The sequence below is a fragment of the Thunnus maccoyii genome, chromosome 14, assembly GCF_910596095.1.
Source record: "Thunnus maccoyii chromosome 14, fThuMac1.1, whole genome shotgun sequence".
Lineage (NCBI taxonomy): Eukaryota > Metazoa > Chordata > Actinopteri > Scombriformes > Scombridae > Thunnus > Thunnus maccoyii.
Window position 1 is genome coordinate 2,792,259 of NC_056546.1, and position 16,368 is coordinate 2,808,626.

The window sequence follows — 16,368 nt, forward strand, 5'->3', positions numbered from 1 at the left end:
GATCTGCAGCATCAGTTTCAGTGCTCACAGAGGCAGAGCTGAATTAAAACGTTTTTAAAAGGCAAGAAGTTAAAACTCCAAGGTTTTACTCAAAACTGAGTTTGTATGTTCAAGTTTCTGGTCAGGTATCGACTAGAATGACTTTATTATCACTGCACGTTCCCAGTACGGGTAAATTTTACAACTCCTAGATACGACTATATTAAAAAGAGAGTAGAATACAATGTATTAAAAAGAAACAGATGAATAGAGACAGATAAAAATAAATAAAAACAGACAGACATCCTTTCCATGTAGAGTAGTACGTCCTTATTTTAGGATTTAAATCCGACTTTGGTCCAAGTCTCCAGACTAGAGCTCTGATTTTAATCACATCACAATTATATTAAATATATAGAGCCTAAGGTGACGTCTTCAGATGTCTTGTTTTATCCGACCAACAGTCCAAAATCCAAAGACATTCAGTTTATTATCATGTATGACAAAGAAAAGCTTCAATTCATCACACTTCAGAGGCTGCAACTGACACAATTTTGACATTTTCCTTAAAACATTACTTAAATGATGTAATCAGTCATCAAAATAACCACTGAATCATTTTATGTCCATCAATTAATCGACTAATTGTTGCAGCTCCAGTTTGAACATCGCCTTATTTCAACCAAATTCAGTTCAGTTTTATCCAGAAGTCAAAATGCCCTGACCAGAAAATCACAAAATCAATACTTACTGGGCTATTACACAAATGCCAGACATGTTAAGAGTTGATATCTGGCCGTCAGGTTCTGACTCCATCACTCCTGGCAAGAACAAACCGAACTCTGACCTGCACAGATTTGGGAAGAGACCACAATAACGTCTCTCATCCTGTAATTTGTAGGACTTGTTGGTTGCAGAGTGTGTCATGTTTAATTGTAGTAACTCTTGAGACCAGCTCACAGGCTTTGCTTCATGTTTGACACACTCTCCTTCCTCCACATCGTATTCATGCTGCAGCTGAGACCACTTCAGAGTAAAAACTCTTTTTTATTAGACGTAGAAAAACCAAGAAGGTCACATAAGACCAAGGACTCCGATACCCACATCATAATCACCTTTCCCACTTCACATCTCCAACGTGGCCTTATTGTCCTTGTACAACACACACACACACACACATATATACACCCTGCAGGGAGCAGCATGGGTCAGATCCTCCATAGATTTGGACGCTAAGACCCCCCCCCCCATGTTGGACGCTGGCTGTCTGTCTGTAAAGACTCGGGCACAGCGAGAGTCTGGCAGCTCTCCGCCTCGGTTCAGCTCTGCTTTTATTCTTCAGCTTATTTTTTTTTCCCATATTCATTTTTTTTTCTCTCCGCTTTAGCGAATGTGTTCACACACCTTCACACACACGCTGCCAAACAAACTCAAGGTTCCCCTGAGCTGCAGATCAAACCTTTGTGTTTCATCCTTCAAGAAACTTCAAGACTTCAACTTCATAGTAGCTAATCCTTAATCCAGAGTTGCAAGAACAGGAAACCTTCCAGAAACCTTAGACTGAATATGTACAGTAAAGCTGCAGACAGGGTTTTGACCCACAATGTTTTGTATGGCGTCCAGTTGAGGACAGAATCTCTCAGGATCAACTTTAGCAACATCATTTGTTAGAACCAAAACTGTTGCAAAAATTATTTACCACTAGGGTTAGAGTTTGGTTCAGCATGAGCAGATCAAGATCATGGTAAAAGGAAACCAACGTTGACTTTTGGTAAGAAACAGTACGTGAAAAGCAGTCTCTAGTGTCTAAATCCAACGTCACACCACACCTGCCTTTACTTCTTTAATGCCTGTTGTCTCGGTCATTTTTCCGGTGAGGACAGTCTTGTTTTCAGCTTGACTCCAGTGGGAACACAGTTTTGTACAATGTGATGTTTGAATGTTTAGTCAGTCAGTGTTGAGGTGAAGTGAAGAAACTCACAGGAACATCTGGCAAAAAACATGAGAACTTACCTTAAACTTTCACATCATCAGCTTTTAAGTTGCTCCTATCTGCAGAATTTTTCCGATTGGCGGATTTCACTTTGAATGATGAGAACATGAAAGGTTTTGCTCATATTCAGTCTGTCTGCAAGATATTCCCGCCCTTCATTGTGACAGAAAAGTCATCCGACGAAAACCTCCCATCAGGTTCGCTGATAGGAACATGTTGAGGCACAACACTTCCTTTTTGCATCAGCACCAGACCAAGCTGAATTCTGACCCTAATACACTACAATGTAGTAACTATTACATTTACTACACTGGCCCATCTTTTTACCTGAAAACAAACTTCATTTTATTTTTAATTTAATTTTAATTATTAACTTAATTTAGAGCATCGTTTTGTAGAATCTCTTCCAACTTGCACCAAGTGCAAAAGCTCCTATCTGCACTTTGCGAGGCATTACTATGTAGTCGGTATTGTTAACACATAATATATTATGTATTTGGTATCTTTAACAAATAGCATTCTGCAAGAAAACAACAAGTTTTTTTAGTTTTCTCCAAAAAAGTGCATTTTTCAGATGGGAGGTTTTGCTCTTCGGCCATTGAAATGTTTTCATCAATGAAATCATGTTTGTCTGTCTCTGGTTTACATTTCAGCTACAACAGTTTTAAATCTGAGCCCAGCAGATATCTGCTGCACTCTGCTGGAAGATGTCTGTTATTGCAAAAGGTCCCAAAACCACAATACACATTAATTCTTTTTTTTTCTCCAATATTTCTTCATTTATTCATAGTTTCAGTAAACAATACATCCAGTGACACATATTTGTTTGTTTTTTTTGTACCCCCCCCCCCCCCCCCCCCCAGATAAGTGCATCCAGTTAATTAATAAATAACATAGATAAAACACTGAAATTGTTTGTTTGTTTGTTTGCTGCCTGCATCTCTGCATGATCAACAGATCAACCCTCTGTTCAATACACATGACTTGTAAGCAAGTTTTGAGTATACGGTGTGTTTACACTGGAAAAAATCACTTAAACAGCTGCAAAATAAAAGCAGCTTATTTTTGAGTGTGCTGTTGATGAACACTATTCTCCCACAATGCATTGCAATGCATAATGAACATGGATGAGCTCCTCACAGCTGGACAGCTACAGAAACACCTCGAAAACAAAAGATAAGTAGTGAATTTTCAAGACATCTTGTTATGGTTTAACTGGTGGTGACAGTGTGATGTCACACTTTGATTGCATCATTTCCTGCAAGTATAAAACAGTGTAGTATGTTGATTTTTTTTGTACACCAACTGCAAAACTCTAAAGATCAGTGTATAGTGTATATAATATAAACTACAGTGATAGTTCAATGTAGTAAATCCAGAATAAAGTCATTATATTTACCAGATGTTAATGAGGACAATGTGTTAATGTGTTAAGACACAACATGTAACTTATAATAGGGTCTTAAAGGATTGAACATATATTTACATGTATAAATTTGAATTTTTACAAAATTAATAAAACTTCCAGTCCAGAAAAGGAAATAATGCACCTGTACAACACTTTCTGCTGTTACTGAGCCAATGAATGCACATCATTCATGTTATTGTGTGTTTGAATGTTATCAATAAACATAAAGTGATACTGAAGTCATGTTATATAATTTGCCTTTCAGAGGTTTTGAACAGACGCTCGACCAGCTCAGCTTTCACCACCAGAGGTCACTGTTGGATCGCTGAAGTTAACTTCCAATGGGCCAAAAGCTTGTTGTTTGGTCTCTATTAACCTTTCGCTGGACATGTTGGGACTCAAGAGCTGAAATGATTAAATGATTGATCAATTAGTCGACTCACAGAAAATTAATTGGCAACAATTTTGTTGATTGAATAAACGTTCAAGTCATTTTTTTAAAATAAAAATGCCAAAAATTCACTGGCAGCAGCTTTTCAATTGTGAATATTTGCTAGTTTTCCATGATAGTAACTAAATATCTTTGTGTTTGTGACTGTTGGTCAAACAAAACAAGTCATCTGAATATGTTTACTTGGGCTTCAGGGAGTAATGATCAGCTTTTTTTTCACTATTGTCTGACATTTCATACGCTGAACGATTGATTGATTGAACAGTAATAGTTGGTTACAGTTCTCCTATGATGGAGTATCATTACTTTACCCTCAGTTTTCTGTGTGCAGTTTAATAAAACACAACTTTACAACAAATAGAGCTCAATATAAACTAAAACTATTAAAGTCTTCAAACTGGATTTCGACACAGAGTCAAGACCAGGACCGTAAGATGGAGATGATGTTGTACTTCAGTGCTGTATAAATATTTGAAAAGGTGAACAACAAGTGAAAAACAGAAACAGAGATCCACTTAAAACCGTCTGCATCACTCCTCATCGTCAAACAACTTTAAAGCTACAGTTTGTTTTACTTTCTAGACAAATTAAAACAAAAGTCATGTGATCAAATTTGAACCCTTTTCACCTTTTAAACTGGTGGTCTACTCTCTATGAACCCTGGTGAAGACTGAGTTTTCCCCTTATTTCATCACCTGTCTTATCTCATGACTGATGATGACTGATGGGTTTGTTCTGTTGAACTGTGACTTCCCACCTGACAGCAGCAGCGTGCTGGTTAAAAAAAAGAAGAAAATTGTGCATTTCACACAGCTGCTGCTTCTACATCATAACCTGCTTTCTTCATCCAAAAGGTGGGGACATAAAGCACATTACTCATTCTGGCTTCATTCTCATCGACGCCTGTGTGATAAGTTTAACAAGTCAGGTTACTTATTTACTGTAAAAAACACACACAACACACACATTGTCTGTGCAGGAGAGAATGATGTCTGTGCTAAACTGCAACTATCAGTCGTGAAAGTGGAAAGAAATTTTTAAAAAAGCATGCCGTGATCACGACAAGACTCTAAGAAGATTAATATTTCATATCTACAGTTATAGCTACTCAATATACAAACATTTCATAAAGAATTCAACATCTGACTGACATTATGAAACTTCCTATGAGTCAGACTTTACATACAAAAAGCAAGCTGGAGGCAACTTATGAGAAGACAACATATGAAATAATACAGATGCTATTGTTCTGAAGTAATATTTCAATGCAAATATTGAGATATAAACTCATTAGTTGTACTGTGTGGAGAAGATGCATCTGCCAGCCAAACCTCTCAGTTTGGATGTTTCGAGTCTATTTTCCAAGCACACACACCAAAAAAACAGGAAACACATGACAACTCTTTAACTCCATCAGTTCACATTCTGCTGATTCAAGACAGGACAAGCATTGAGTCATGTAGAAATTATATACACAACATGATCACAACCGCAATATTTGGGGAGTATCGTCATGTTGTGACTAGTCTCATTAACAGTAGATCATATTTTAGGAGCTGCAAAATGAGCAGTAACTTCAATTAAACTGTCACATAAATGTGATGAAGGAAAAGCAGCTCCATGAGGCTGTGATGCTCATTATATGAAGGAAAACAACAAGAAACAAGAAAAATATATATCAAAATATATACAACATTGACTAAATGTAATTTGTAAACATGTTTTTCTCTCCATTTCAGCCCTCCGTCCAGACTAAAATGGCGTTTTTGAGAGTGTAGAAATCTTAAAATGCTGGATCAGGACTTTATGTAGCCTCAAATCTCCCCTGTGATCGCTCATTTTAAATGTCAATATGGGCGAATACACAATAGAGCTGATGTCATGAACCTGAATTTATGCTTGTTTTGCCAAACAGCATTGCGATTATAAGATAATGATTTTATCTGCAGTGCAGCATCATGAGAATGACTGCTGGTTAATGAGTTTAAATCATTTTTTCCAAATTAAATCCGTTGTCTGACAACGGAAACAGAAAAATATGTAAATGAGAACAAGTATATTGTGAATTAATCTGTATTAAAACACAGCAAAGGTGATCACAGAGTGCAGCAGGAGACTGAATGAAGGTTGAGCAGGTTTTTATCAGTCAGTCACACGTTGCAGCCGCCGTCGGTAACTTGTATTTATGTTGATTTTGTCACTTTGCAAACATAAAACAGTGATTTGGAGCTTTTTTCAGCTGTACTCCTTCACACTCCATCTTGGCTGTGACCGATAGAACCAACTGATAAGAAGGTGAAGAAGAAGAAGAGATTTGGCTGTTTTATGTTGTTCAGGTGTTTAAAGAAGGCAGAGGTCTCTATTAAAATGTCCTAGAGACGCTATTGTGGATGCAAATTGTTTTCATGCGCAAACAGCGTTTTAAAAATTTAAAATGACATGAGAACATTCCCTCCCCTCATTGGTTAGTTGTATCTGAGACGGGAGCGAGAGTGTTAACACAGGAAGAAGGTTTAGAAGAAGCTCCTCTAGTCCAGGTCAGATCAGATTCATTCTCTGCTAGCTGCTAGCAACCCCAGACTGGTTCCTGAGCTGAGTGGCTCTCGCTGCATTATCAATCACAGACTGTAATCTATTTCAAGAGCAGCTGAGTCTGAGTTGGCACAATGCCTGTGTGTGTATATTAATGTGTCTTACATAAGGATAAAAGTGTATCTGGCAGCCTGTGTATAAATAGACAGTAGATAATACTGCATATGTGTCACAGTATGTGCTGGCGGGGGTTGACCTGATTTCTGCACAATGCAGGTCTGCAGGGTTAAAGAAGGATAAACACCTCAGCACAATGCAGCTGCATGATTGATAGAGAGACATAAAGAAAGTCTCTCCCTCACCGACACTGTTGGACACTGAGAATGAGAAACATGTCTGACGGCTCCAAAACAGAACACAGAGAGGACAACCCTCTTTAAGTCGAGCAGAGAATGTAACAGTTTGCCTTTAACTTTCCACTGATGTCACCTGACCTTTCTGGAGTTCGGCAGCTCATAGAGCAGCCGAGAAAAAACTGAAACACCTCCTTCCACCGAGACTCTCTGGTGCCCTGAAACGCCCTGATGTTCCCGATCTTCACATGAGTCACAGGGCCTCAGGCGAAGGTCTGTTCATAGTCTCTACACCAAACTTCTGAAACACAAATGTATTTTTCATTCATAAATATCTCATCAGTCATTGATAAATGGGTGATTAATCCAGAGAGAGTGTATTCTTTAGGTTTTACACTTTATGGAGAGAAAAGCATTCACAATCACAGTATGACATGACAGCCACAAAGATGCTAATGAATGTTATTGAATGTGAAGAACGCAACAACAATTTGAACGGTAATTTTTAATTAATATGGGTCACATTTAACCCAATGCTCAATATACAATATGTATTGTTTACCAGCTGCACAAAAATTTAAAAAAAGTTGAAATATTTCCATTTTTGTATATTCTGGATAACTTTTTTAAATTAGACCTGAGTAGGATTCTTGTACAATGTGCACGGCAGCTACAGTTTGGTTAAAGTCAGAGTAATATTGTAGTTTGGGCACGTAAACTAAACAGTGGTGTGGTTAGTTAAAGTCCTAACAAACCTCTGGTCCACTCACACAGCTGTCATCACTTATTTTACCTGATTAAACCTCGTCTGAGTTCTGTTTCCATCACACCTGCGGTGTTCGAAAGCTGCCGAGTGGCTACTTGTGTGACAAACGTCTAGTGATTGCCACAGTGTTCAAGTGCTCGTTAAGATTTTTACTTGATTATTTCCATTTTCTGTCACTTTATACATCAACTCCACTACAGTTCAGACACAAATATTGTAGTTTTTACTCCACTGCATTTATTTAATAATGCAGATTCAGATCAGTAATAGAAAATATAATTAACAATTAAATTCTGATGTGTAATTAGAGGTTAAGATAAGACTTTGTTGATCACCCGGAGGACATTCACAAGCTACCCAGCAGTATATAAAGTGACCAGGTGTAGCATTAATAATGTACACATAAATGCATTAATGATTATAAATATAAATATATATGATTCTGAAATGGGACACTCAGCATAATGAGTACTTTTACCTTGTACTTTCACTTGTACTTGAGTATTTCTATGCTCTTGTATTGCTACTTTTACTCAAGTAAAATTCAGGCTTGATTAACAGGGTGATTTTTGATGGTTGATAATCTAAAATTGATAATGTTATGGTTTCTACTCACTAAATATGTTGTGCAGTTTATACTTTACTGTCAGTAAGACTGATGGTTGCAATCTGCAATCCATTATTATAATTTAAATAGAATTGAAATGCGCAAAATGTATCTGTATTTGCAGATTGTAAACAGGCTGTTTACACCTTTAATCTCTCTGCAGTTTTAGTTTCCGGCTGTGATTAAAGTCTCATGTCTTCTAGTTTTACACGCGTCATGTTTCTTGAAGCCGGCAGTCAAAAAGCTGTCGTCTCTGTAAGCTTCGGAGTCCTGCAGTCGATAATACGAGTCCTGATAGATCTGATTCTCTCCCCCCGTGTTGCTGCTTTTATTTTGAAATGGCAGTTATCGTTACACTTGACTTGATCCAGAGTTGACATAATCAAGACCGCAGCTGTGTGTGTGAGGAGTGAAACAGCTGAGGATCACATCATTCAGCAGTTTTTATTCTCCTGAATGAATGAACCAGTCTGAACACCTGCGCAGGTGTTTCCACTTATTCCGGCTGATTAGGTCTTTTCAGCTCTGATGCTTGAATGGTGTCATCACGGCTTTATGATTCTTTTGATTTAGATTAAGTTTGATGGCAACAACAAATTCTCAGCATAGCATGGACCGAGAACCTCAAACTGATAATAAAGTCTTTGCTTTGTTTCTGTTTCTGTTGTTGACGCACACACACAGAGGTAATAAATATTTGTGTTTGGAAAATGCATCTGTCCTTACCTCACTACAGGGCCTCGTTCTTCTTCTTGTGTGGATAACCAGGATATCCAGATAAATCATATCCAGAGAGGCCATAAATCTCCTGAACCGATCTGCCAAAACACCACAGATTTAGGACTGTAATGCTGCTACCTTACCTGCACTGCACTGACATGTAGCCTTTATTTTCAGGTTACTTGAGGTCCTTTCTCTTCTCAAAAATATATCAGGAGAACCAGACAAGCAGGGCGTTGTTGGGAAAAGAACATCTATGTTCAGTGATATGTCACATGTATTAAATAAATGTAAACAAACAAAAAAACATAAAAGCCAGAAGAGGTTTTCAAACATAGTTTTCAGGCAAACTTTGATGATTCAATGTCAGGTCAAGGAGAGAATGATCCAATTCCTTTTATTTTTCTTAAAAAGTAGCATTTTCATTGTTTCCTACAGTTAAAGGACGGGTTCACAATGTTTCAGGTCTGTCTTAAAACAACAATCAGGTGCCAATATGATCAGTGAAACATGTTTTTCTTGCTGTAATCATTCCTCCTGTTCATACTGACCATTACAAGATCCCTTCATAATGCATTTGCAATGGAAGTGATGGAGGATAAAATGTATTTAAAAGTTTATCTGAAGCTAAGATGAAGCTTCAGCGTCCAAATGAGTCAAATCAAGTAGATATCTTTCAACGTTACAGTCTTTTTAGTGCCAAAGTTCCTCTTTTTGTTACTATACTTCCACCTGCAGCTCAACAGGGAAACACTGTCAGAGGAAACACAAAGAGGAAAATTTGATGCTAAAAAAAGACTGTAAATGTGTCAGATATCCACTTGATATGACTAACTCAGACTGCTGAGGCCTCATATAAGTTTCACATCAACTTATAAATGCATTTTTGTGGATTTTGGCCTCCATCACTTCCATTGAAAGCACATTTGAAGGATCTTTTAATATCCAGTATGAACAGGAGGAATGATTACAGTGAGGAAAACCTCTTTCACTGTTCATATGTTTCATATATTTTTATTATATTTATTAATTCAAAAAATTTGCACAGTATACTTCTGCACTTTTACATTTATGCACTATTGAAAAGTCTTGTTCTGTTGATATGTGTCTTGTCTTTTGCTATGATTTCATCCTACTCTATACCTAAAATTGTGAACCTGTCCTTTTAATTTTGAATTACATAACATGTTACATAATTTTAGATACATTTAAAGTTGATAGCAGGGTGTGGAGGTTGTTGCAAGGACATTACAGGAGTCTACAGTCCACAACAGCTGGTTAATTTTTTTTTTTTATTATTAGCCTTTGAAATGTTCAATGACCCACAAGTAGGTCACCTCCCATACTTCAAACAACGCTGATGTTCAGTGAGCTGACGCCTCATTCAGACGGGAACTGTCTTCTTAAATTAGACTCTCAGATTTAAGTTGAGGTGAGGTGAGAGCTGTGGATGCATCGGTTAGTTAATCACTGCCTCAGGGACATAGAAATAGATGTGTGAGTGTGTGTGTGTTATTGGTGTATGTCCAGGGTTATATTAGGACAGCTTGCAACCCAGATACTCTGCATAGTCTGCAGTCAACTGAATCTGAAGTGCCATAGAGCTCATATAATAAATCAGACTACATACTGTATGCTGCGTGTAGAGAACTGTACCTGAACACCTTTTTCTCAACAACCTTTACAAACATCAAGACAATACTGGGTGTTTCGTGCAGCTGCTGATAATCACCTGCCAACTGTTCAGGCTGCAATCTGTTGATAAGCAATGAAAACATACAAATATTTATAATGAGTCATATGTCTCAAAGTCTAAAGATGAATCATGCTCTACAAAATGTCTGAGTTAACTAACCTTGCAAAAGAAGTCTCAGCTTCATTGTGTTGTGAAAGCGTGGGTTGATTTCTTTTTTTTTTAGTATTTTTAATGCATTTTCACAGTGGACAGACATATTGACTTAACCTAATGGGAGCATTTCATTCAGGTTCCCTCATCAGTGTCATTGGTTGGTTGGTTGGTATGCAACCAATAACACTGCAGTCTCTCTCTGAAGACACAGGTGTGTCAGTTTTGGAGCTTTGACCCAAAGCTGACTCACAACACACTGCTACTCTCTCAACTGATCTCAATGTTCTTGTTTGTCCCGACGTTTAAACAGTGTATAAACTAGGGATGTGCAGAAAGCCCGGTATTTGTATTTGCATCTGTATTTGTTGAGGCAGCAAAATTATTTGTATTTGTATTCGAATAAAAGTGTTTTTTGTTTTTATTAGGCTTTTAATTTTAGAGAATTAAAGTGTTACAATAAGTGTTAATGAAGCATGTGTCAGAAGGCTCAGCTTTATCTCTGGGGAACACCCCTAACTCCGGGGGTGACGTCCAAATTAGAAAATGTGCGTCATGTAGCAGGTGGATGTGACTCCCCTCACTGAGACCTGCTGATAGACGTACCAGCGGAGCAGAGGACAGAGACTGAGATAGTCGATGTAACTGACCTGCGCGCTGGTATTTGACTTGTTTTTTTTTCCTGAAAACAAATCATTTCAAAAATATTATTATTTATTATTGCCGAATAACGTATTTGTATTGGGGCACACCCCTAGTATAAACATTATATATGATCATGTTCTGCTACTCCAACTCCAACTTCCACTTTATAAACTACAAGTTAGCAATTACTTCCTGAGTAAGGGCTGCCACTTTTCATTTCAGCTTGTTTTAAACTTGCTTTAACAGCTGTTTGGTATTTGGCTGATAAGATAAATGTAATTTTGTGCATTTCATGGATGTGATGCAGTTAGAACAGCTGCCTGGGATTAAAAACTCTTGTGTGGTCAGTAATTAAGTTTTCATCCAAATAAGATGTGAATTTTAACCAAACTTCCAGATAATCAGCAAAAGAAATGCAAATTAATGTGTGTTTCATATTAGTAATGCAGAAGAAGGAGACACAACACGATGACATCATTAAAACAGCGGCAGTTAAAGCCCAAATTATAGAAAACCATGTGGAAAACATGATGGAAATATGACATTTCTGATTGTTTTCATGTATTCATTTGAGGAAGGTTACAGTCTCCTCATCATCACTCCACACAGATCTGATGTTTTCAGCTCTTCACTGACGTTTAAGTCACATGATTCATGTATGTCATCATTTATTTACTAAGTCTGTTCACATTGCACCTTGTCACATTTTGCACATTATGCACCTAAAAACAGCTGAATAGAAATGCATGCAAAGATATTAAGACACTGGACTCAACATGCAGGCTCAATATCTCCACTTTTTTACTTTTTTAACCAACTCTTCTGCCCTTAAATTCTGAGGACATTATATATATACTTCATTATATGTTGTAACGTCCAGCTATTCCTGCTGAAACTTACCGTGTGAAAATGTAAGAGCTCTAACCTATTGAGCAATTAGTGTCACACTGGTGGTTTGGTAATTAACGTCTTTTGGTGGAGATCAGTTTGCCAACATGCATGTTGTTTAATAAAGATGCTCCATTGATTGTCATTGATCATCACCGAGTTGCCGTTCTGACATCTTTTAAGTGTTTTATTTAAAAAAACCTGCGATTAAAATCTAGCGTGGTCTCTTTTTCTCACATGCTTGCCACTTCCTCCTATAATATTTCCATCATCTAAAGCCGACAGTAAACACCTCGTCAGATTTGGCGATCCATTAATGTCAAGCCCAATTCGATCTGCCTGCAGCGCAAGAAATCCGTGCACTGAAATCTGTTTCTATTTCTGTAGCTGTGATATGTGGCACTAAGACGGCATTGTTAAAGTGCATAAAGGCCAACTGACCACACTATGAGTGCAATAAATATATTTAGTGCATCTTTGTCATACTGATTGCAGTTCAAAAGGTGGAACATGGATATAAAAAAAATTCTATGAAGGGTCACTGCTGCGAAACTAACATTTACTCCTTTTCAGCTCCAAGTAGAAGCTAGCGATATCTTCTGGATTCATCTTCAGTACCCAGAATCACATAAAATATCACCTGAACATCTTCCGATTGATATCTGATTGGTGAAGATTGTGAGTTTCATTCATTCTGTACCAGAACAAAGTCCTCACACATTGTTTTAGCAGATATTTATGTATGTCAGTGTTAAATTCAGGTTTTTTGCTTGCATTGTGGAGTAATGTGGAGTAATTCAGTTATCCAGTTATCCAGTATTCATCCAGAAAAGTCTGGGATGAATCCTGGATGTTATGTATAACCCTGAGAAGTTCTGAAAAGTCATAAAAAGTCAGAGAAAACCCTGACAAGTTTGGAATAACCTTGCACATATACCCCTCAAAAATTGTTAATAACCCAGAAAATTTAGCGTCAAACCCAAAAAGTAGTAAAAAAATTATGAAAGGACAGAAATAACTGTTTGCAATAAGCTTGAACATGCAGCAACTTCCCTGTAAATTCATAAGCAACCCTCAAACATTGTGAGCTTGAAAAGTACGAGAAAATGCTGAAAAGTCAACAATTACGCTACCCTGAAAAATCTGAGATAAACCCAAAGGATTCGGAAAAACGGTCAAGTGTCGTGTCAAGTCAATTCTATTGATATAGCGCAAAATCACAACAGAAGTTACCTCAGGGCACTTATCACAAAGAGCAAGTCTAGACCGTATTCTCTGTTTTGCAGAGACACAACATTCCTCCATCAGCAGCACTTGGCGAAAGTGGCGAGGAAAAACTCCCCTTTAACGGGAAGAAACGTCAAGCAGAACCGGACTCTAGGTGGGCGGCCATCTGCCTGGACCGGTTGGGTTGAGACAGAAAGAGGGAGGGGGAGAGAGGAGAGAGAGACACAGAGAAGCCCAGCAACAACAATTATAATAATAACAACAAAAATAATAATAGAAATATGACTGATAATAATAGCAGTAGCGATAGGTGATCCAGAAAAGTCAACAGTGCCTCAGAAAAGTCAAAGATGATACTGAAAGGTCAGCATTGATCCTGAAAAACCCTGAAAAGTTGTGAATAAGTCACCTTGACATTGCATCAGAAACCCAGTAAAACTGTCAAAAAGTCATAATTAACCATAAAAAGTTACTTAAGTCAATATATGGTCAGATATATGGCAAAACAAACAATTAGTATCTTATCAGTTAAATTATATTCTGTATCTCTGAAAAATAATACAGGCAGACAAAACCAGGTCAGGATTTATAGCTGTCATATTACTTAGAAACCAAAAACTTTTTTTGGTGTACAAAGCTCAGACACGCCTGTGATTCTATGAACTCTGTCATAAACAGGAGAGATAATAGCGGTTCTGCTCTGTGGTCAGTGAAACAGACTTTAACCTCCTCTGATTTAATAGCACTCCATGAACTTTGTTAATGGACTCTGCAGCTGCTGACAAGCCTCCTTGACAAATACCAGGCAGCAGACAGCAGAGGACAGGCACGGCAACAGGGCTCAATGCCCTAACACTGTGTGTGTGTGTGTGTGTGTGTAAAGACAAGCAAAAAATATGTAGTGTGGTGTTGTATATATGCATGTATGTATGTTTTTACATATGTTTTTTTTTAAAATATTCACTTACAGTAAAGGAAAGTTCTGATCTGCTTTCAGGTGTGAGGGGATCATTTCCTATCATCAGGGAACGTGCTTTGTCTCAGGTTGGAGGTCAGAGGTCAGATTTAGTGTTAGGTCGTGTGTACAGTAGGGTTGAGTCATTTAACCTTTTAAACTTTAAGTTAAAGTTTACTGCCTTTTCTCTGGTGGAACAGATAAGGCAAAACACTAATGCTGCAACGTTCTGCAAAATCAAATGCCATTCAGATTTTCTGTCTGAAAATTCAAAATACACATAAAACACAGGAATTTCAATCATGCTCCCTGTAAAAAAACTTAGAGATATGTATCATAGGTGCAGAATAGAGATAAACTATTACTGGACTACTGCAAAGGCCTCTCACCTTGAAAACAAATGCTCCTCGTTCATCTCAAAAGTGATGGCATCCTCAAATCTCTCCCCTCATTTCCTATCTGCTCTCTGCTATCTGTCTATCCAATAAAAAATGGAAAAATGCCCCAAAATATTTAATAAAATGTCCAATTGTAACCATAAACATTAAAGAGAAATGATCAAGTTAAGGTAAAGTAGTAATTCTTCACCAAACATGAACTGTCAAGCTCTGATGAGCAAGAAATATTGAGACTGAAAGTTCATTCTTGACTTTGGAAACAGTATTTGACAAACAATCTCACCTCTACGGTCTAATTAGCAGGTGATCTGGAGCTTTCAATCATTTCACATGATATTTATCGAAGCACTTTAAGGACTTTTTGTGTAAAAAGGCTTAAACGTTGAGATTGAGAGTATATACTTGGAGTTTTTTTTTTCAATAAAACTGGATTTTATCAGGGTTGATACTGATGACAGTGTTTTATTGAAGTGCATTACAGACACTGATTACACTAACCATGACTGATTCAGGACTTATGAACGGGACAAGGGGTTCCTCAAGAATCAATATTAGGTCCTGTTTTCTTTGAAACTACATCAATAAAGTAGGACAGCGTGATAATAATTGCCAACTCGATTTGTATGCAGATGACATTATATTATATCCAAATGAGAAATCAATTGAAAATGCACATAATACTTTGTAGCACTTTATACATAACGCAAAAGGATATTTCTGGCAATTTTCTATATTTTTCCTCTTATCAACAAATCTCATGTGCAGAGCAAAACCAACAATGAACTCATCCTATTTACAAGTATTGTGTGTGTATCAAAGCCTGATATATCTTATTCCTCCGTTGTTGTCCAAAAACTATTAAAAACACGTCAGTGAGCCGCTGCACTGGGTGACATGTTCCTTCATTATAGAAATGGCTCCAAAGACTAATAACAGCATCATGTTTTCATTCTCCAGAATGAAAACATGATGCAGAAGTCAAGAGGGTGTGATATGTAGCACAACAAGCTAGCGAAGCTGTAAACAGAACTGCAATCCTGCACATGCTCAGTAGTGTCTGCCTTACACAGAACTACTCTCCGGAGACTGAAAACATGATGCTGTTATTAGTCTTTGAAGCGGTTTCTAAACAAACTAACATGACCAAACTCTTCATGATGAATGAACATGTCACCCAGTGCAGCGGTGTGGCTCACTGACGTGTTTTTAATAGTTTTTGGAGCAAGTATTGTGTTGATACACACACAATACTTGTTAGTGGATCAGCTCATAGTTGGTTTGGATCCAAATATGAGATTTGTTGACAAGAAGAAAATATAGAAAATCACCAGCCTTATCCTCTAAATAAAGGAAAAAAAAAACTACATCCAGGCTTTTCTCTAAATCTTGCAGTACCAATAAAAACATCTGTCCATCTAAACATTCAATTGATTCCAAGTGTCTTAAACAATTTAGATGCAACATCTGTAACTACTCCACCCATTGAAGTTGAAAAACTTCTAATGCTGAAAAGCATACAGAGTTATATTTTGAAATATCATCCTCATACTCCTCATCAGTGACTTTAAAACATAATTTTCTTTCTTGTTTCAATTTTGGC